This window comes from Anolis carolinensis, unplaced genomic scaffold (genome assembly GCF_035594765.1).
Source record: "Anolis carolinensis isolate JA03-04 unplaced genomic scaffold, rAnoCar3.1.pri scaffold_13, whole genome shotgun sequence".
NCBI lineage: Eukaryota > Metazoa > Chordata > Lepidosauria > Squamata > Dactyloidae > Anolis > Anolis carolinensis.
The window spans coordinates 10,620,544-10,642,221 of record NW_026943824.1 but is presented as its reverse complement, the minus strand read 5'-3'; positions in this window follow the sequence as shown (position 1 = coordinate 10,642,221).

Genomic DNA, 21,678 nt, shown 5'->3' with positions numbered 1-21,678 from the left:
GGCCTTAAAAAGCCACACACACTATTTAGTCCAACAAAAGATTTATTATAAAGCAAAAATACGCTTATAAACACTTAACTTCGGTGTTTCTAGCTCAAACTCAAAGTGTTCACCCAAACTGGGCTTCAAAAGTCAACTGGAAAATAAACCGAATTAAACAGGGAAAAAATCCGGATAAAACAGAAAGAAAACCCGGATTAAAACTCAGTCAAAATAAACAGAAAGCAAACAGCGCTGTAACAAAGGCTCCCCACAGGCAGCGCTGTATCCAGGAAGTAAACTGCAAGTAAGAATTGCCAAAGCCAGTCGAAGCCCCAGAGTCGCTGTAAAAGGAGTCGGAAAGGACGCTGTGTTCCTAATAGGCAAAACGGAGCCACAATTGAACCAATCCAGAGGTCTAGGAAGGGAGAAAGCCACATGATAAGCCAGTCCAAACATCGTCTTTAGGGTGGTCAAACAAGCTGTAGTCGAGTCAATCCAGGAGTCCAGGAAGGGAGAGAGCCACGATAAACCGGTCCAACCGTCGTCTTTAGGGTAGTCAAACAAGCCGTAGTCGAAACATTCCAGGAGTCCAGGAAGGGAGAAAGCCACACTTACGATAAGCCAGTCCAGACGCCAAAGTATTCCAGGAAGCAGGACTCCAGGCTGCAGAAACTGAACCCAAAACCCAACACGAGAACAGGCAACGACAAAAATACAGACGACATGTAACTAACACTTTGCCTTCTGCAAAGATTCCCCATTTCAGAGCCTACTTTTAACTTACACATCATTATCCAACGATGAGCTGGCCTCCACCCCATCATAATCTCTAACAGCTGTTCTTGTCTTCACACCCGAATCCCTGTTTCCATCTCTCCAGTTCCTCCACCTCCTGTCAAGACTTAGATCTCCCCATGACTCAGATGTATCTCCCGTTTGCCAATCCCCATGTCCCGAAAACCCCACAAATGTGTCGCTAGAAGTTGTCTCTGCACATATATTCCTAATCTCTTGTACCTTAGTCCAATCCATTGTATCATCCTCATCACTCTCAGACCCATCATCCCCAGAGAAACCCATAAACGATTCATCATCTGTGGGAGCAGTAAATATATCCCGGAACCTCTTCCTCTCCTGTTCCTCATCTGATTCCTGCTCCCGAGGAACCCTCTTTGTGCCTCTATTTCCATCCATCACATTACCTTCCTCACTCATCAACTCCCCGCCACTTGAAAACCCCTCAAATGTGTCCTCATCAGTAGGTGCGATAAATATATCCCGGATCCATTCTCTTTGCTGTTCTTCATCTGGCACCTGCTCACCTGACTCAACCACAACACCAACTGAATATATGCCGGGGCACCTAATTTTACCACAAGAAAACTGGGAAAACATTGACTCGAGTATAAGCCGAGAGTGGTAAATTTCAGAAATAAAAATAGATGCCAATAAAATTACATTAATTGAGGCATCAGTAGGTTAAATGTTTTTGAATATTTACATAAAGTTCAAATTTAAGATAAGACTATCCAACTCTGATTAAATCATTATTCTCATCTTCTTCAATGTAAATGTGCTTATGTATCCTTTTAATAATAATAGAATAAAATAATACATTTAATAATAATAATAAATACAGGAAAATAATACATGTAATAATAGAGTAAAATAATAAATGTAATAATAATAATAATAATAATAATAAGATGAGAGTGAAATAATGTATTAATAATAATAAAAATAGAGTAAATTAAATCTAATAGCAGCAGCAATAATAGAGAAAAATAATAAATGTAATAATAACAATAATAATAGAGAAAATAATAAATGTACCATATATTCTCGAGTATAAGCTGACCCAAATATAAGCCAATCAGGACCCTCACCAAAATATAAGCCGAGGGGGGCTTTTTCAAGTCTTAAAAAAAGGACCGAAAAACTAGGCTTATACTCGAGTATATACAGTATATGTGTATTGTCATGGGTTGCAAAGACACTTGATGTATGTATTAAATGGAAAATTAAGTGTATGAAGCCAATTGCCTGAGCCTGCAAGGATCCTAGAATTTGATTTGATACGTTTTCTGTTCTGCTGCTGGGGAACCAGTTTGAACAGGTTTCTGCTCAGTGTGTGTGCCTGGGGAAGATGGCTGTCTACTCAGAGAGACCTTGCTATTTTCGAGGCCTGCTTGATTGCTGCTGAAGCATATTTATGGGCTGTGAAAGGACTGCTTATGACTGCTGATTTCTGTAAGCAATCAGAGGGACTATTGTAAATAGCACTGCTCTGTTGATCTCTTGAAACCAATCAAGTTCCTGTATTTCTTTGTTCTGCAATTCTGAAAGAAAACTAAAGGTGACTCCATCTTCATCAGATGCATGCGATCCATGAAAAAAACTTTCAAAACGCAATTTTGTTATTTTTTCATTATAGTAATTGTGCATAATTACTATAATTGGGGAATGTTCGGCGGCTCATATCTCCCTCATTTTTAAAGCTATTGAGGTGAAACTTGCTTCAATGGCAGAACACATTTATCACTGTGAGCCCAGCAAATTTCAAATGGTTTCACTTATCCACTGATTTTTGGTAAATTTTCAAAATTTTTATAAACAACATTTTTTTAATAATAAAGAAAATGGTTTCAAAGTGTTATTTCCTGTTTAGTTGTATAGTCCTTACTCTGAAAGTAGTTGTCTTACTCCAGAAAGTTTGCTTTTGTGGCAGAAACTTTGCTAAATTGTACAATACTGTAGAGTCTCACTTATCCAACATAAACAGGCGGCAGAACGTTGGATAAGCGAATATTTTGGATAATAAGGAGGGATTAAGGAAAAGCCTATTAAACATCAAATTAGGTTATGATTTTACAAATTAAGCACCAAAACATCATGTTATGCAACAAATTTGACAGAAAAAGTAGTTCAGTACGCAGTAATGCTATGTAGTAATTACTGTATCTATGAATTTAGCACCAAAATATCACGATGTATTGAAAATATTGACTACAAAAATGTGTTGGATAATCCAGAACGTTGGATAAGTGAGACTCTACTGTATAAACAAACTTATTGGAACTGACGCTGGGAGGGGCTACATATTGATCTACTCTCCTGATTGGTGCTTTCTGATGCTAATGTATCCTGGGAAATGTAGTTAAGGGCAGAGCCTTTTGAATGCTTTGGCATTGGGCTCCTCCCATTACCAAACTACATTTCCCAGAGTTCTGTGGGGTTCCCAGGATGCACTGCTTCTTCCAGCCATTAATTAAAGGGAGGAGAATGGCAAAGGAAGCTGGCAGCCATTTTGGCTTAATGGTTTTGCTTTCTTGTGCTGAATATGAAACTGACTTTGGGAGCCTTCCTAGATTTACAAAACGAAAAGGAAAAGGTATGGGGTAAGTTTAGATTCTTGAATATCTGGTGTGGGTCACGGAAGCGCTTCAGGTATGGCTTGCGACTTACAAAACTCCCAATTTTCTTACAATTCCCAACTCTTCCTATATTTTTGCACATGCCTATTGTTCCCCCACCGTCCCCAGGCTTCTAGACCTCCATGGGATGAGTTCCTTAGATTTTCTTATTAATATTTATTTATTTTAATTCATTCAAATATACCATATATACTTGAGTATAAGCTGACCCAAATATAAGCCGAGGCACCTAATTTTACCACAAAAAAACTGGGAAAACATTGACTCCAGTATAAGCTGAGATACCAATAAAATGACATTAATTGAGGCATCAAGTAGTTTAAATGTTTTTGAATCTTTACATCAAACTGTAATTTAAGATATGACTGTTCAACTCTGATTAAATAATTATTTTCATCTTCTTCAATGTAAATGTGCTTATGTATCCTTTTAATAATGATAGAGTGAAATAATAAATGTAATAATAATAAATTCAGTAAAATATTAAATGTAATAATAAATAGAGTAAAATAATAAATGTATTAATAATAGTAAAAATAGAGTAAAATAAATGTAAAAGTAACAACAATAATAAACTAATAAATGTAACAATACCAATAATAATAGACAAAAATGATAGATATATCATATATACTTGAGTATAAGCTGATCTGAATATAAGCCCACCAGGACCTTCACCCGAGTATAAGCCGAGGAGGTTTTTTTTCAGTCCTAAAAAGGGCTGAAAAACTAGGCTTATACTCGAGTATATATAATACATATAATTGCGAGTGTTTGTTACATACAGGGCAATACTTTCCAGCTATTAGTCTTTCTCAGATAATATATTTTCAATAAGGGGTCACAGTCTTCTATTAGAATAATACATATAAAGGTATTATAGGCTCCAAATTGATACCTGTTTCCTCCTTGTCTACACTCTTATAGCTTCCCCTGTGTACATTTTTAGATAAATTTAGATAAATTGAGTCCCCTTCGGGGTGAGAAGGGCGGTATATAAATGTCGCAAATAAATAAATAAATAAATAAATAAATTTTACATTGAGATATTGGATCATTGGTTGCTATTCATTAACAAAGTTCTTTAAAGGTTCTCTTAAGAGTACAGTGTTCCCTCATTACTTCGCGGTTCACTTTTTCTAGATTTGCTGTTTCACAGTTTTTCAATAAACTCTAAAAGACCATAAAAATTGCAATTTAGAGCCTAAGGAAGGGAGGAAGGAGAAGCCGAAAGGAGAGAAAAGGAGCCCAAGCGGCAACAGGAGGAGATTTATCAACACACGATTGGTTGATAAAGACTTAAAATAGTGTTTAACTACTAAAATAATGTATAAATATTAAAATAAATATAGTGTCCCTACTTTGTGAATTTTCACTTACTGTGGGTGGTCCTGGAATCTAATGTCCGTGATAAGTGAGGGAACACTGTATAGATATTTTATCCATTATCAGCAAATCTGTAATGTATTGTTCCCATTCTTCTAAGGAAGGTACCTCTGAGGTTTCCCAATATCTAGCATATACTATTCGAGATGCCACTGTCGTGTAAAACAATTTTATTCTGAATTTCCTTTCTGGTTCTTCATTGGGCATGTTCAAAAGGTACATTTATGGTGTCATTTTGAAATTTGGGTTTAATATCTCTTCTAGATACACATGAATCTGTTTCCAGTACTTGTTTACTTTGTTGCATGACCACCACTGGTGGTAAAATGGGCCTTTTTCTTTCCCACATTTCCCACATTTGTCGGTGTAATTGTACATCTTTGCTAATCTCTCTGGAGGGAGATACCATCGCAGATGCATTTTGTAGACATTTTCTTTTAGGTTTTGACAAGCCGCGTACTTCATTCTTCTCTTCCATGTTTTTTTCCCCATTGGGCCATTTTTATCTCTTGGCCGACTTTTGAACCCATCTCACCATTGAGTCCTTTACTACTTCCTCTTCTGTGTGGCTTAGATTTTGAAGGAAAGGCAGGACATAGATTTAATAAATAAATCATTTTCAGGGGGTTTATTTCATGGGATAAACCATGCCATCTCCCGATAACCTGATGCAGAAGAGTTCCCACAGAAGACAAGCTTTAGCATTTATCTCTACTTAGTGAATAAACTGTTTCTTCCTGAAAAGAATAAAAATGCAGAAGAAAATGAATCTGGCTTATTACAGCTGTCAACCTTAATATATCCATGAAAGAAAAGTATTCTTTAATACACTATTGATAGGAGAGGCAAACCATGTGTTCCTTCATATCCTTACTTTAGTGCGCTGGGCTATTGAATCTGATTGTTTTTGACCAAAAGGTCAGCCTTTCCAGATGGAAAATGAATCCAGACGCAAGTTGTTTCCTCTCTGAGTGCAGAGACTCCATTTAATGCTGCCCCTCCAACACACACATCCACAGAGGCACCAGCCTGGTTATTGAAACTGGTGTGGGCAAATTCCTTTTGATGTTCTCAGCATTTTTAGTGGGCATTGACAGAAACTAAATTGGAAAGAATGCAACAAATGTGAGGTTTTAGCAGAGTATCGACTTGATATGGATTGAGCAGGGGCGAGAGAAGGGGGTTTAGAAAATATTATGCGGCGTGCAAGTTAGAACTCCATGTTGTCTCATTAAAAGGCTCGGCGACAGATAAGGCTGTCTGTCTGGTTTGCCCTTGACTCTCCATCGTGGATCATTCCTATAAGGAGCTATAATATCCCATCGCAGAGCACGTTGCTAGAACTGCCTGCAAAACAATGGCGATGACTTGCAAATAAAAAAATAAAAAAACCACCAGGCAATTGCTTTTGTGCATCTATTGCAGAGTTGCAAACAAACCTCCCCCCCTCCCCCCAAAGAAATGAAATATACTGGTGTATAAGTCTAGAAATTGTATTCAGAATATCAATCCCAAAAACCTGGGTCAATGTAACTACTGTACCTGAACTCTAATGGAAAAAAGGAAACCTTTACTCCGGTGGGAAAGTAACAGCGCTCCATGCAGTCATGCCGGCCCATGACCTTGGAGGTGTCTACAGACAACGCCGGCTCTTTGGCGTTGAGCACCAACCCCCAGAGTCGGACACGACTAGACTTAATGTCAGGGGAAGACCTTTACCTTTATCCTATGACTGAAGCGTTGAAAGGCTGGATCTTAGACCATCCCAGGAAAACTTCAAAGACACGCAACTCTCTCTAATCTTTCCACCATGACACCACTTCTGGGCTTTCTGAATTCCATTGCAAAATGGCACAGGCAACTAGCGATATCTAATCCTCTGCACCATGGACCTCTACTTAGCCATAGTCTTATCAAAATCCATAATTTTGGCCCCTAAATCTGCCCTTGACTTACACACAAGGGCCATTTATACACAAGTATATATAATGTGTAGTTCAAGTCGGGTGCAAATGGAGAACCCATGAATTTCATAAGGTTTTCTTAGGTGCGTAATAGGTCCCATCTACACTATTTTATATGATCAGTGTAGACCAGTGGTTCTCAACCTTCCTAATGCCGCGACACCTTAAGACAGTTCCTCATGTTGTGCTGAGCCCCAACCATAAAATTGTTTCTGTTGTTACAGTGTTCCCTCACTACTTCGCGGTTCACTTTTCGCAGATTCGCTGTTTTGCGGTTTTTCAATAAACTCTAAAAGACTATTATAAATCATAAAAAATTACAATTTACAGCCTAAGGAAGGGAGGAAGGAGAAGCCAAAGGGAGAGAAAAGGAGCCCGAGCGGCAACGGGAGGAGAAGGAGGTGATTTATCAACACACGATTTGTTGAAAAAGACTTTAGTGTATAAATATTAAAATAAATATAGTGTCCCTACTTTTGCGGATTTTCACTTATTGTGGGTGGTCCTGGAACCTAACCCCAGCAATAAGTGAGGGAACACTGTACTTCATAACTGTCATTTTGCTACTGTTATGAATCGTAATGTAAATATCTGATATGCAGTATGTGTTTACATTTACTGCACCAAATTGGGTACAAATATCAGATACGCCCACATTTGAATACTGGTGCTGTTGGGGGGGGGATGATTCTGTCATTTGGGAGTTGTAGTTTCTGGGATTTGTAGTTCATCAACAAGCAAAGAGCATTCTGAACTCCACCAATGATGGAACTGAACCAAACTTGGCACACAGAACTCCCATGACCAACAGAAAATACTGGAAGGGTTTGGTGGGCATTGACCTTGAGTTTTGGAGTTGTAGTTCACCTACATCCAGAGAGCATTGTGGACTCAAACAATGATGGATCTGGACCAAACTTGGCACGAATACTCAATATGCCCAAATTTGAACACTGGTGGTGTTTTGGGAAAATAGACCTAGACATCTGGGGGTTGTAGTTGCTAGGATTTACAGTTCACGTACAATCAAAGAGCCCCTTGAACCTCATCAACGATAGAATTGGGCCAAAGGACTGGCAGAGAGATCTTCAGCCTTCTTTGCCCAAGGGGTCAACTAAGACCATCAGAAATATGTGTTTTCTGGTGCTCTTTGTTGACCCCTCTGAAGCCCCCTTGCAACCTCACCAGGGGTCCCAAGCCCCAGTTTGAGAAATGCTGGTGTAGACCCATATAGGCCCTAGGTAAACAACTATTATCTCATTTTTGCTACCAGGCCTATTCCCCAGTCCCTTGGTGCCATAGCATAACAAAGTAAGCCGTATAACCCTTGCAGTGTCAGCTCCTTCCTTTGAAAGAACTTTCTAAGCACCAGGCTACACAAATAACAGTGTCACAAGCATTTTGGAAGTTAGCACACGGAGAGCCATTTTTTATTTCCCCTTCATTTCCTCCTTATTTGATTCCTTGTTAAGTCAGCTTGTTTGCCTTATTTGAAACAATCAGCCATGACAGTAGAGGGAAATGCATGCAAATCAAATGTGATTTTTCTAAACTTCCCCCCTCTAAACACAGAAAATGGGATATATTGGATTTAGGGATGCAGAGGCACAAAATGATAGGGAGCAGAAATACACTGAGATGTCAATCTCTAAGTTTTGCACTTAGTTTACGCCAATTCCGGTAAGCCTACAACAAAATGGACATGTGAGAAAGAAAAAGAGAAACCGAGGGATTCAGAAGGCAGTTGATGGAGTGGGGATACAGAGGGTTCATTGGGATTGTCCTTGCAAATCAGGACAGTTGGAGGGTTTGCACCCTCTATTTGAGAATGTTGTGGTAAGCAAGCACTAGGGACCACTTCACACAGAGCATTTTTGCCCCATTTTGCCACTTTGTTTCACAGCAAATACAGAGCTTCCTCCACCACTACAAGGAGGAAAGTATATTTTGGGTAGCTCAAATGGCGCTACCTGCACTTTCCTCCCCATTTCCCCATATGATGGAGGAAAGGGCAGTGGGGCAACATGCGTTGCTGCTCTTCTGATGGGAACCATGCACCCTGTCCCATCCCCACCATGTGACCACGAGCCGCCCTGCACACCTTCTCTTTTGATTACCAACGCAATGACACAGCCTGAAAGGGCCGTGTGAAGATGTCGTAGATCAGACTGGACTGTGATCAAACCTTTTAGAGAAGTCCTAGATACCTTTTTCTTTCTCGATTGTCTTTGGAGACTTGTAGTTTCTGATAAAAGTATACAGTAGGTCCTTCATGTTTGTGAAGATTTGTTTCTCCAAGAAAGTGGGAAACAAACTTTGTCCGATAGAACACCTCTCAAGCAATCTCTAGGTCCACTAGGGACATTCTATAGTCAACTTCCACTGGACTGGAGGAACTAGATATTACCAAAGAGAACACCTTCAGTGGAAGTTGACAATAGAATCAGACTTGAAGACCTGCAGATTCCTTGGGAAGCATTGTCTGTAGAACCTCAAGATTCTCCAGAACAATACTTTGGTGAAAGTTGACTGTAGAGTCACCCTGTCAGACCTAGAGTTTCAATCCACAAATAATCAAATCCACAAAAATGAATCATAGAGTTTCAATAAGTAGGAGCTCTATGTTTAGATCAAGGATGATCAGCTAAAGCAGTTAATCCCAAACTGTTGTTCACCAGGTGGTTTGGATTTCAGCTCCCATAATCCTTGTTTGATCAAGCTGTCTGGGGCTTTTGGGATCTGAAGTCCAAAATACATGGTGGACCAAGTTAAGGAACTACTAAACTAACGTCTCCTGGTACCATTTCATAGAATCATAGAGTTGGAAGAGACCTTGTGGGCCATCCGGTCCAACCTCCTGCCAAGAAGCAGGACAATCACATTCAAAGCACCCCTGACAGATGGCCATCTGTTTAAAAGCCTCCAAAGAAGGAGCCTCCACCACACTTCGGGGCAGAGCGTTCGACTGCTGAACATCTCTCACAGTTAGGAGGTTCTTCCCCTGTCCCCCTTGCGCCGGATTCCAATTTCCTCCTTGATTATGAAGACTATATTTTATGTGATTAATGGGAGAAAAATAGCTGTTAGAAGCTGTTTACCCAGTGTGAATTAGAACACTAATTAGAAGAGACATGCATGTTAATGAGTAAGAGGAAGTTGATCAGTATGCAACTAAAAGTTCCTCATTTAATTGTCTCTGTGTGGTGGTGGGGATGGAGAAGAGCGTTGGGATGATGTGTTTTGTATGCAGAAATGCAATTGCCCTAAACCAAAATGTCATTCATATGTATAACCTCAGATCAAAATAAGGACATTGTATAGGGACTTGTACTGAGGTTGACTTTCAAATGAATTGTGTATGCAGGTATACCTCAGTTAACAAAGCATCTGGCAAAAAAAGCTTCTTTCTACAGTCTTTTTTCTTGGCTTCTGTATAGCTGGAGCTTTTTGCAGTATTGACATTGAAAAGATGGCAAAGAAAGGCTGTCTTCAACCATCCTGGTCCAGGGCCATGGCCTTCTTGATTTGAATCTATCCATTTGTAATGGTGTCGTCATCTTTTCCGACTGTCTTCTACCTTAGCAAGCATAACTGTCTTCTTTAGTGAGCCATCTCTTCTCATGATATGACCAAAGTACAACAGCCACAGTTTAGTCATCTAGGCTTCCAAAGAGTGTCCAAGTTTGATTTGCTCCAGGACTCATTTATTTGTGATTCTGACAGTCCGTGGTGTCCACAGGCCTCTTATTAACGTCTCAAATGAGTTTATTTTCTTCATATAAGCTTTTGTCATTATCGATCCTCCAAAGGGGCCATTGTGGCGCAGTGGGTTAAACCGCTGAGTTGCTGATCTTGAGTCAGCTAACACCTCCCAACAAAGGATTCCCCCAGGCAGGAAGCTGCCAGGCTTTGAAGCTACGAGGCCATTAAATGCTATTGGAGGTGACCAATTGCAATTTTCAAGCTTGCCTCAAGCAGAAAAGAGTTCTTTCTCCCACCCTGGACATTATTCCACTGTATATACATACCATTTACCTAGTTTCCAATGGACCTCACAACCTCTGAGGATGCCTGCCATAGATGTGGACAAAACGTCAGGAGAGAATGCTTCTGGAACATGGTCATACAGCCCGGAAAATTCATAGCAACCCAGAAAATCCAAAATCCACAAAGGAGTGATAACTGTATTGGCCTATCAAAATGCACCACACATATTTTTAAAGCTTTAATTTTAACATATTTTGCTTGAAGAAGACAGTGGAACTTTGAAAGATTGCATCGTGAGGCTGATTCTTACCTGGTTGATGTTGGTTTATATGGCCTATGTAGATAATAGGCTTGCTCAAATAATTCGATTTTCCCGTTACCCGTTATTAATTCGTTATTTTCGTTTGTTTTGAAGCAATATAGAACCTTGGTTGTCCACACGTCTGGATATTGCGGTTTCGAATCGCGAGAGGCCGTTTTTTCTTATTTCTTCGTTTTTTTCGTTAAGAAAAAAAAGCTTTTGCAAATCACCCAAACTCCTTTCCTTTTGCCCCTCAGCCAATGGGAGGCTCAGCCAATGGGAGGGGGCGAGGGGGAAGGAGGCCGAGGAGGAGGAGGAAGACGGAGGGGGGAAATGGCCGCCGCCGCCGCCTCGCCTCAGCTCAGGCCTGGAGAGACCGAGAGGGGCCCGGCGGTGAGGAGGAAGAGGCCCGGGATGCGAGGGGGTGTGGGCCAGGCCCGTCCTCGGCTGCTCCCAGGGGCCCAGATTCGCACCCTCCCTCCCCCCAATACAGGTCTCCAGTCCATACCACGCTACATGAACTTGAATGGATACTGTGGTTGTGTTGTCGAAAGCTTTCATGGCCGGGATCACACTGTTGTGGTATGTATTCCGGGCTCTATGGCCATGTGCCAGAAGCATTCTCTCCTGACGTTTCACCCACATCTGTGGCAGACATAGAGGTTTTGACGTCTGTGCGAAGCTAGGCAAGTGGGGTTTATATATCTGTGGAAGGTCCAGGGTGGGAGAAAGAACTCTTGTCTGTGGGAGGCAAGTGTGAATGTTGCAATTGGTCACCTTGATTAGCATTGAATAGCCTTGCAGCTTCAAAGCCTGGCTGCTTCCTACCTGGGGGAATCCTTTGTTGGGAGGTATTAGCTGGCCCTGATTGTTTCCTGTCTGGAATTCCCATTTTCTGGGTGTTTCTGGGAAGGTAATGGCACTCCATGTAGTCATGCCGGCCACATGACCTTGGAGGTGTCTATGGACAACACTGGCTCTTGGGCTTAGAAATGGAGATGAGCACCAACCCCCAGAGTCAGACATGACTGAACTTAACGTCAAGGGATACCTTTACCTTTACCTACACACACACACACACACACACACACACACACACACACACAAGCAGGGACTATATATATATATATATATATATATATATATATATACAATATATATATCACACACACACCAATTTAACAAAGTTTCAGCCACAAAAACAAAGTTTCTGAAGTAGAACAATGACTTTCACAGTAAAGACAACCCAATTTAACAGGAAATAAGACTTTCAAACCAGGAACAGATTTCTGCAATTATTAAAAAATGGTTTATTATAAAAGCTATGAAAATTTGCCAAAAATCAGAGGATAAGGGAAACGTTCCACATTTTGGTGAGCTATCAGTGTTAAATGTGTTCTACCACTGTACCAAGTTTGAAGAAGATCACTCAAAAAATGAGGGCGGGAGAGCCCCCTAAGTCCCCCCCCCCATCGGGCTGTTTTTGGGCCACCGCGCATGCGCGTCCGCCATTAACGAATTAATTTAGAAAATAACGAATTTTCGTTAATTTCGAAAAATTTTGGGGGCCAAATTCGTTATTAGCAACAAAAACGAAAAACTGCCCCCTCTAGTTTTGAAACGAGTTTAGAATCAAATTTTTCATGGATCGATCAAGCCTAGTAGATAATATATGCCCATTGATTTTGCTGTGGAACCCAGGCATGCCCAAGGCACCCTCTAGATTCCGCCCATTTTGTTGTTGTTCTTGTTGTCCTCTTTTCAAGACAAGCCTGGATAGCCTTTAGAGATTCAGAGGAAAGAGAGAAATATGTATCAGTCGTCATTTTCCTGCTGAACAGCTGGAGTTATAAACTGCTTACGTTCCTACTAATGTGGTAATTTAATGTTGTTTCAGCAAAAGTTTTAACAATTATGTTACTTGGAAGGGGGCGAAAAAAGGTAACAACAGCTTGGATTGGCATTAAACGGAAGGGGAAATGCAAATAAAATGCAGATTTATTTCAGTTTTGTTTTGTCCTAATTGCAGTTATTCATAATACTTTAATGCACACTCCTTGCAGCTTTGCTACAGTCGGAATGGGTTGATGTACCAAGAAAAATGCCACAAGCCATTGTAAAAGCAGCCCCCTCCACCCTGAGCAGTTATTTGAAAACCATGGCATCGTTCCAAAGGTACTTTTTCAGAGAACGATGCAACATAGATTATCAGTGCATGTTCCATATTTGTTAACAGAAAGAGAATGAAGACATCAACATCCCTTGTGCATTTTTTAAACTTCCATTGTCATTCATATCACAACTGTACCTGAAATCTACAGCTAGCGCAATGTGTCTGTCACAATGCCAGGCAAGGGTAAACATAATGCAGAGATATTACATTCAAATTTCAGGGTTTTAGAAAATGTATTATTTATTTTTTAAACAAAAATAGCTCAGTTCCTAGGTTTCGCCGTGGTGAAACATAAAGCGACAGCCCATAGCTCCGAGTCCTAGTCTCCAGGGCAGCAGAAAACAAGCGTGCTCCCTCTTCCTTATGACATCTGTTCACATTTATACATGGCTATCATGCCTCTTCTCAACCTTCTTTTCTGAAGCTAAATAGACCCAGCTCTTTAATCTGCTCCTTACAGGGCATGGTCTCCAGACCTTTGATCGTTAGCATTCTCTAAGTGATATCACATTGCTATCATTGTGTAGGATCCTCTTTGCCTGCTCATCTCTATACAGTCAGTCCTGGATTTGATTTTGAACACCCACCATGGACACAAGAGACCAGACACAAGAAAATGGATCTAAAGGGCCATTTTCTGACCGATTTGTTGAAATAACTCTTCATAACCTGTAAAGGGAAAATCTGTAAACACATAAAATGTAACTCATGGGTGAATGGCTACCTAGTGAGACAGGTCTCTCCCCCTCTGACCACCTCCAAGGACATGCATGCACCAAGGATCCCAAAGGCCAACCAAAATTCTTTGGCTGCACCTGTCAGCCGATCATAGTTGGAAGGCCATCCTGAGAGTACTTTCTCCTGAACCGCAGGGTTTTTCCAGCCCCAAGGGTAGCTCCCATTTTATGAAACTCATAACGACTTTTGTGGGAGTCCACCTTTCAACCCCTAAGGTGGAGGGTGCCACGGTGCCTACAATGACTACTTAACCTTTATCATGACTTGGAATCTTATTAATGACTCAAGGAAACCTATTTAAATGACGCCATCCCAAAGCCAATTCCCACACCCATCTGAAACAGTGTGGGGTAGGCGAAAAAAACCCCAATGCAAACTTGGGGGTGGGGGTGGGGTGGGATCCCTACCCGGCCCTTGCGCAACCAGTCTAAACACACACTGTCCATAGGGCGGGAGGGTGGGTCATGCTGGCACGAGGCAAACTGAAAGAGGGGAACAGAGCAACCTCCTACAACTTGTTGCTCCACCCCCCTCACATGCATGGGCCAGCAAACCAGCTGGCCCCAACCAAGTCTGGCTCCTTCATGGGGTCATTCAACCTCCCCCCCCCCCATCCTAAGCTTTGCTTGGATGTGTATGGGGCATTCAGAGATATGATTAATATGCCATCTCCAGGTATTCTAGTGTGACCCTATGATCAATTTTATTTGTCAGAAGTTGGCCATACAATTGTATTGGAAAACCTAAAGATGCATAGAGAGAACGTTCATCTCTAGGAAGCTCTAGGTCTTCCAGTGTGATTGTATGGATAGCTTCCGTCAAAGGTTGACCATCGGGTTATGCTGTAGGACATAGAAATAACCCGTTACACCTAGAAAATTCCTGTTAGAGGACATAGGGGGAACACTTCTCTAGGGATCTCAAGGTACTCCATCAGAACGCTATGGCCAACCTTCACTGGAGGGTGACCACAAAACTAAACTGGAAAATTTAGAGATTCCTACAGAGATGTTCTCTCATGTATAAAAAGTGTTTGTATTCTTTCCATCTCTAAATAGTGGTGCCCCTAAGTTTCTTTTGTTCTTCCTCAACTTGGTGGAAACATTGTGTTTTTCCTACTCAATCTGTCCTGTTAAAAAGTATAGTATATGCTTTGAATGCAATTTTCCTGAGGTATCTTCCAACTCTATGATTCTGTGATTTTATAGAAGCTTATGGAAGTGGAGGAAGTATAGCTTATGAAGTTGGTTAGACCTATTTTATGGTTCCACGAAATATATGGGGTGCTTATTAGCCATTGTAACTCCCGTCCTTTGATATATTTCCATTCTTACACCAATGAAAAGGTGCACACAGTCCTAAACACACTCTACTTTTTCTCTTTATGCCTGCTGAATAAGATGAGTAAGGTGGGCACGAGCGAGCCAGTTTGGAAAAGCAATGGGATCTCACAAGATTTCACAACTAACAACGCACTCCCAGCTTTCCACACCAAGCGTTCCATAATGGCAATATAATAGGAGTGCAATGGCAATTAAATGATTGCATATTTTAGGGCAATGGAGGGTATCCATTAGGGTATGAACCATTAGCAGAATGGTAACATTGTCATAAGAGTTTTCATGCTTGGTTCAGTGATGGATTAGGCTCACATTTGCACAACGGACAGGTATTCGTTTTCCCCTCCTCTGTCTCTCCTTACTTACTCTGAGCGAAGACTTAAGATTTTAAGGCTGCATTCTTGCATCTATTCAACAGAGAGGACACCCAGCTGAACTCAAAGGGATCTAGGGCATTAGCTCAACAACCCTCTATTCCACTACAATTTATTGAAGATAATGGATGCATATTGGATTTAGTAACGTTGATATCACACGTCTCTTCCATGTGCTGTTCTATGCTCATTGTAACCCTACCTTTCTGCATTACCACAATTCCTTTATGTTTGTTATTACAGTGAATCCTACACATTCACTGGGGTTAGGGACAATGGTGAATGTGAAAAATGTAACACACACACACACACACACACACACACACACACACACACATATATATATAAGTTACATATATATATATATATTTTAAATACCTGAAAGAACATCTTTAGGAATCTGTATGTCTACCAGTGCAATGCTATGGCTGCTGTGCTTGGCAGCTCTTTTCTCCCTCAGAGGACAAAGTAATGGCAGTTGGAACATGGAGGGAGGTGGCTTCTTACCAGCCATTGGACATGGTGCCTGAGTGTGCTTCATACTCCATGTTTGAAAGCATGGCATTGCAATAGGAATTTGGAAGGAAAGACAATTACTTCATTAGAGATGCTTCTGGTAGCAACCTGGATATGAGTGTATTGATCAGAGGAATAATTCCTACAATGTAAAATCAGTTTACAGAATCAATGAGATTTGGGGAAAGAATACTGCTACTGAACTGTGTGGTGAACTCACTGCTAGCCGTAGAAAAGGCAGATTTGTGTTCATTGACCTTTCCCAACTGAAAACATTAAGCTTAGCTTTTAGAATTGGGCTTCCCACATCAACCCCACCAAACCTAGACAAGAACCTATACCAGAACCTCTAATGCATATCTTTATGGTGATGGAGCCAGCTCTATAACTCAATATGTAACTTTTCTAATGAAAAGTTCTAGTTGTGCAGCAGACAAAAGGCATCCCACCATAAAATGAGACTCCATAATGACAACAGGAGCCATAGTGCAATTGTGACATAGCATTAGCTACTCTCTCCTCTGGTTAATATAAACAATACCCATTTGTTGAAGAAACTTTTCAAGTTAACCACTTTGAACAGATAGTAGTAGTAGTAGTTGTAGTAGTAGAATTGTTATCGAGACCGCAATTAGCCCGGATCTGCCCTGTGAGGGAGATCCGACCGTTCCGAGGAGGAGGGAACGAACCTTGGCGAGCCGTCAGGGAAGCAGAAAATAAATCAGAATATAAATTTACCTGAGACCGAAAGAAAAGACTCTGCCAAGTTGAAGGAAAAACTGCCAAAGTGTTTATTAAAGCGATTCAGCTGAAAAGGACATCCACCGCGATAGATCGCCATGCGAGATGTAACGATACATTGGAAATAAAGCCATTTTATACATTTTACAAGTTTGAAGTGTATTTGAACTTCCCGCCCCGTCCCTCTGCTCATCTGGCTGCTGATAGGTCGAGGGTGTCACACTAGGCGGGAGCTAGGCTTCCCGCTCTGCGTCTTGGCCAATGAGGGACAACCTTCGCCTCTGCCAGGTCCAATCAGGTTGGGGAAGGCGGGAGTCAGCTAGACAATGGGTTCTGGTGAATGAATCATTGGAGTTATCTTATGTAAAGCGATCACCCGAGGCTAGCGCCTCCCAAGATAATCTTAAGATTATTGCTGTTTTTGAATAGGGTCATTTGGGATGTCCAGGGTCCTTTACGCACATACACAGTTCATGAACACCTTGAGGTGTAGCGGAGATGTCAGTTTATATTGACACTATGGGATTACGGAGACAGGACCAGTGGGGAGTCTTCCTTTTGGCTCCCCAGGGGTCCAGGATGGGATTGTGGTCAACATTACCATATGAGATCTTATCACCCGTGGGGCTGCTCCGATTTAGGGGTCAATCTCTGGCTATGGGCCATGCAGTTGCAAAATAGATTAAATCTTTATGGTGACAGTTCACCTTCTTATATGTGTGAAGCCCAGAATTTTAGGGTGAGGGAAGGCAGGAATTTCCAGGGTCAGCTAGAGTTCAGACTGTGCCTTCCTTGATTAAAATTTACTAGGGAATATAGAAAATCATATCTTATCAATTTCCACCCAAAATTGCCGAAAAATATACTAAATATTAGCGTTTATAGCTTATTTCCCCTTCCTGCGCTAATAGCGCACGACGGGAGGCGATTTAGGCAAAGAACGCAGTTTGACAATCAGCTGATGATTGGAGAGGGAATGGTCAAAAATGATCTCTGTTGGTTGTTTTTTAAAGGTTAGGCGATTTTAGACATAAATATGAATTAGTGTGATTCTTGGTGCGAAATTGAGTGAGTCCTGAGTGGAAGTATAGGCTGGGGGTGTGTGGGTAAACAATCTGGTGATATCGCGGGTTGTCTGAGGACCGGGAGGAGATTCAGATTCCCTCCGGTTTTAAAGGGGAAAGAAAACCCGGTTTCCTTTTTTTGTAATATGATACTTTTAAAGGGGAAATACATGAAATTGGGGGTCTTCCAGTTACATTTGGCTAATCAGCTAATAAAGAATTGATCCCAATATTTCATAAACATATAAGCATGCAATTCATGGAAAGTTCATAAGCAGTTCAGGCAATAATAATGCGAAGGGATTCATGTTGATTCCAGTTCTTGGTAGCCCGGCGATTCATAGAACTGAAGGCAAACATATGAATGAGAAGTCCGGTCATTCATAAAAATGAAGATGAATGGATGAATGGAGGAGGATCGCGGCTGGTCCTTGAGGAAACTACATTTCTCTCCCAGGGAATGGCAATCTGCCACCAGCAGCTCTGGGGAGAGCTTATGTCCCTGCAAAGGAAATCTGCAGCCGCTGGAGCCGAGGAGCGGTGGCTGCAAGAGAGCCATCGGGAGCCGGCTTTTTCTCTTTTTTGACAGTCAGCTGTTTCAATGCTTTAAAATGGACAAATTTCAGCGCTGTTGGTTGTATTTGAACCAGGGGCCTCAAAGAGTGTTACATATAAAAGATAGGCATGCTGGGAATGTTTTTGATAAAGTTATGGGTTAAATTGTTCCGTCTGCCATTCCACCCAATGGTGGTTAGTTTAGTGGAAGAAAGGAGAGAGGTTTTTCCATGCAAGAGTGAGAGAAAGGGATACAAAGTAGCCACTGGAGAGAGTTTCAAGACAAAAGAGGATACTTTTATTGGGGGATTAGTTACAATGTTAGGGTTGGGGGGAAAGTGATAAAAGAAATCAATAATAATTTGATGTGGTCCGTGCACTCTCCCGCTCCGTTGGTGATCCGGATCTGTGGAACTCCCCGCAGCAGGTCAGATGAATTTCAAGAAAAAGGGGGGGGGGTCCGCGCTATCAGTTTTAGTAGTGAATTTTATTAGATGTTTTGGTTATTTCATAGAATCATAGAATAGTAGAGTTGGAAGAGACATGGGCCATCCAGTCCAACCCCCTGCCAAGAAGCAGGAAATCGCATTCATAGCACCCCCGACAGATGGCCATCCAGCCTCTGTTTAAAAGCCTCCAAAGAAAGAGCCTCCACCACAGTCCGGTGGAGAGAGTTCCACTGCCGAACAGCCCTCACAGTGAGGAAGTTCTTCCTGATGTTCAAGTGGAATCTCCTTTCCTGTAGTTTGAAGCCATTGTTCCGTGTCCTAGTCTGCAGGGCAGCAGAAAATAAGCTTGCTCCCTCCTCCCTATGACTTCCCTTCACGTATTTGTACATGGCTATCATGTCTCCTCTCAGCCTTCTCTTCTGCAGGCTAAACATGCCCAGCTCTTTAAGCCTGTCCTCATAGGGCTTGTTCTCCAGACCTTTGATCATTTTAGTTGCCCTCCTCTGGACGCTTTCCAGCTTGTCAACATCTCCCTTCAACTGTGGTGCCCAGAATTGGACGCAGTATTCCAGGTGTGGTCTGACCAAGGCAGAATAGAGAGGGAGCAGGACTTCCCTGGATCTAGACGCTATACCCCTATTGATGCAGGCCAGAATCCCGTTGGCTTTCTTAGCAGCCGCATCACATTGCTGGCTCATGTTTAACTTGTTGTCCACAAGGACCACAAGATCTTTTTCACATGTACTGCTGTCAAGCCAGGTGTCCCCCATTCTGTATCTTTGCATTCCATTTTTTCTGCCGAAGTGAAGTATCTTGTATTTGTCCCTGTTGAACTTCATTTTGTTAGTTTCGGCCCATCTCTCTAGTCTGTCAAGATCGTTTTGAATTCTGCTCCTTTCTTCTGGAGTGTTGGCTATCCCTCCCAGTTTGGTGTCATCTGCAAACTTGATCGTGCCTTCTAACCCTTCGTCTAAGTCATTAATAAAGATGTTGAACAGAACCGGGCCCAGGACAGAGCCCTGCGTCCCTGGGGTGCTGATTCAGAAAATCGCATTGGATAGACCACATCAGCTCTAGTTTCTGATACAGAACATATGCCATCTAATAGTTGCCATCTGTTCACCCGCAGAAAGTCATATTTAATAATCTAGAGCCGATGTGGTCTATCCAATGCGATTTTCTGAATCAGCACCCCAAATAACCACAGGAACAGGACTGAAAACGAAAACACCAAGGCACCCCCGCCTCCAGGCGCCACATGGAATGGCTTTGCTCAGGGGGAGGGAGGGAGGAGGAGAAGCAGCAGTCAGGAGGCTTGTTGTTGCACCTTTCGTGGGTAGTCAGCCTTTCCCCTCCCGACATCCCCGTTGCCTTGGCAGAGTTGGCACTATAAGAGGGATTCAAGAGACCAGTCGCTCTCATTGCAACGTTGTAGTAAAGGTGAGGCTGTGGACCATATTTTAGTTCTTGGGGACCACTGGTGTAGATGCACTGTGATTTAGTCCTAGTAAAGCCATTGTGATTGAGTGTTATGCCAGTGTAAGTGAGCAATGGGATTCCAACCAATGTTTGCATCTGTATACATTTTCTTCCCATGATGCCTTCTCTCATCCTTCTGCTTTCATTTCCACTTCACTGCTGCTGCTGGAAATCCACTTCTCTTATGAACTTACACATAAGAGGTTTGATCTCTGTTGAGCACTTCTTGCTAAAGGAAGGAACATTCAACTGGTACTAAACAAAACCCTCTACAAAAGAATGGCTCCCCCAGTTCAGGAATTTTCTTTGACTTGGAAAGGGCCTTGTCAAGTGTTTAACAATGCCACAGTTAAACTCAGTACCAAATAGTGCACAACAAAAAAACAGAGTGGGTAAGTCTTTAAAGGTTTCCCATTAGTGGTACAAATTGTCTTTAATGCTTGCGAACAGTAATAAGTGCTCTGGTTCTTCCCCTAGAGGCAGCTTTGATGGTCAATGTTAGATTGAGTCTCAAATGTCTCAAATAGCTTTACAAAGAACTTGATTTGGCTCTTGAAGACGTAAATCTGTTTCTATCCCCTAAATGTTCATCAGGGTCCCTGCAAACAAAGCCAGCTATCTTATAGTTCCTTCTGGTTTTCCAGTATGTCATCCATCAAATAAAGTGTAGTTAGATTTAATTCAAGGTTTATTGGTGTGTTTTGGAAAATCTGCTTTGCTGAGATACTAAAATAAATAACCAATCTTCATTTCCCAGATTGGACATTGAAACCAATTCCGCTTATATCCAGAAATCCATACGTACAGGGATTTCTGATGTGTTCCTTTGAACAAACAACCCAACAACAACCGAGAGTGCATTAAAAAAAAACACTGAATGCATTTTGAAAACTCATGCAATTATTATTATTATTATTATTATTATTATTATTATTATTATTGTCTATTCAGATGTCTGAATATCTGAAAAATTTGCCAACACAAACAAACAAAAGCAAATGAAGTTTACATTCTCAATTTTCTAAAAGAAAAACAATCCAGCAACAATTGAATGGATATGGAAGTAGGAGAAGGAAGAGAGAAATCAACAGAAATAATGAGACAAATAATTATTGATCAACTGAGATCAGGCCTCCTGATCTCAACCAGAATTTTCAGGCAGGATCTTTCCCAGCTTTACATGTGGATTCCAGTC